The sequence below is a fragment of the Leptodactylus fuscus genome, unplaced genomic scaffold (assembly GCF_031893055.1).
Source record: "Leptodactylus fuscus isolate aLepFus1 unplaced genomic scaffold, aLepFus1.hap2 HAP2_SCAFFOLD_920, whole genome shotgun sequence".
NCBI lineage: Eukaryota > Metazoa > Chordata > Amphibia > Anura > Leptodactylidae > Leptodactylus > Leptodactylus fuscus.
Window position 1 is genome coordinate 1 of NW_027440971.1, and position 2,315 is coordinate 2,315.

The window sequence follows — 2,315 nt, forward strand, 5'->3', positions numbered from 1 at the left end:
TGGGTGGAGGGCAGTAGTGTATACAGGGTGGAGGGCAGTGGTGTATACGGGGTGGAGGGCAGTAGTGTATACAGGGTGGAGGGCAGTGGTGTATACGGGGTGGAGGGCAGTGGTGTATACAGGGTGGAGGGCAGTGGTGTATACAGGGTGGAGGGCAGTGGTGTATACGGGGTGGAGGGCAGTAGTGTATACAGGGTGGAGGGCAGTAGTGTATACGGGGTGGAGGGCAGTAGTGTATACAGGGTGGAGGCAGTGGTGTATACGGGGTGGAGGGCAGTAGTGTATACAGGGTGGAGGGCAGTAGTGTATACGGGGTGGAGGGCAGTGGTGTATACAGGGTGGAGGTCAGTGGTGTATACGGGGTGGAGGTCAGTAGTGTATACAGGGTGGAGGGCAGTGGTGTATACAGGGTGGAGGTCAGTGGTGTATACGGGGTGGAGGGCAGTGGTGTATACAGGGTGGAGGGCAGTGGTGTATACGGGGTGGAGGGCAGTGGTGTATACAGGGTGGAGGGCAGTGGTGTATACGGGGTGGAGGGCAGTGGTGTATACAGGGTGGAGGGCAGTGGTGTATACGGGGTGGAGGGCAGTGGTGTATACAGGGTGGAGGGCAGTGGTGTATACGGGGTGGAGGGCAGTGGTGTATACGGGGTGGAGGGCAGTAGTGTATACGGGGTGGAGGGCAGTAGTGTATACGGGGTGGAGGTCAGTAGTGTATACAGGGTGGAGGGCAGTGGTGTATACGGGGTGGAGGGCAGTGGTGTATACGGGGTGGAGGGCAGTAGTGTATACGGGGTGGAGGGCAGTAGTGTATACGGGGTGGAGGTCAGTAGTGTATACGGGGTGGAGGGCAGTGGTGTATACGGGGTGGAGGGCAGTAGTGTATACAGGGTGGAGGTCAGTGGTGTATACGGGGTGGAGGGCAGTAGTGTATACGGGGTGGAGGTCAGTGGTGTATACGGGGTGGAGGGCAGTAGTGTATACAGGGTGGAGGGCAGTGGTGTATACGGGGTGGAGGGCAGTAGTGTATACAGGGTGGAGGGCAGTGGTGTATACGGGGTGGAGGGCAGTGGTGTATACAGGGTGGAGGGCAGTGGTGTATACAGGGTGGAGGGCAGTGGTGTATACGGGGTGGAGGTCAGTGGTGTATACGGGGTGGAGGGCAGTAGTGTATACAGGGTGGAGGGCAGTGGTGTATACGGGGTGGAGGGCAGTGGTGTATACGGGGTGGAGGGCAGTAGTGTATACAGGGTGGAGGGCAGTGGTGTATACGGGGTGGAGGGCAGTAGTGTATACAGGGTGGAGGGCAGTGGTGTATACGGGGTGGAGGGCAGTAGTGTATACAGGGTGGAGGGCAGTGGTGTATACGGGGTGGAGGGCAGTAGTGTATACAGGGTGGAGGGCAGTGGTGTATACGGGGTGGAGGGCAGTAGTGTATACAGGGTGGAGGTCAGTGGTGTATACGGGGTGGAGGGCAGTAGTGTATACGGGGTGGAGGTCAGTGGTGTATACGGGGTGGAGGGCAGTAGTGTATACAGGGTGGAGGGCAGTGGTGTATACGGGGTGGAGGGCAGTAGTGTATACAGGGTGGAGGGCAGTGGTGTATACGGGGTGGAGGGCAGTGGTGTATACGGGGTGGAGGGCAGTGGTGTATACGGGGTGGAGGGCAGTGGTGTATACAGGGTGGAGGGCAGTGGTGTATACGGGGTGGAGGGCAGTAGTGTATACAGGGTGGAGGGCAGTAGTGTATACGGGGTGGAGGGCAGTAGTGTATACAGGGTGGAGGGCAGTGGTGTATACGGGGTGGAGGGCAGTGGTGTATACAGGGTGGAGGGCAATGGTGTATACGGGGTGGAGGGCAGTGGTGTATACAGGGTGGAGGGCAGTGGTGTATACGGGGTGGAGGGCAGTGGTGTATACGGGGTGGAGGGCAGTAGTGTATACGGGGTGGAGGGCAGTAGTGTATACGGGGTGGAGGTCAGTAGTGTATACAGGGTGGAGGGCAGTGGTGTATACGGGGTGGAGGGCAGTGGTGTATACGGGGTGGAGGGCAGTAGTGTATACGGGGTGGAGGGCAGTAGTGTATACGGGGTGGAGGTCAGTAGTGTATACGGGGTGGAGGTCAGTAGTGTATACAGGGTGGAGGTCAGTGGTGTATACGGGGTGGAGGGCAGTAGTGTATACGGGGTGGAGGTCAGTGGTGTATACGGGGTGGAGGGCAGTAGTGTATACAGGGTGGAGGGCAGTGGTGTATACGGGGTGGAGGGCAGTAGTGTATACAGGGTGGAGGGCAGTGGTGTATACGGGGTGGAGGGC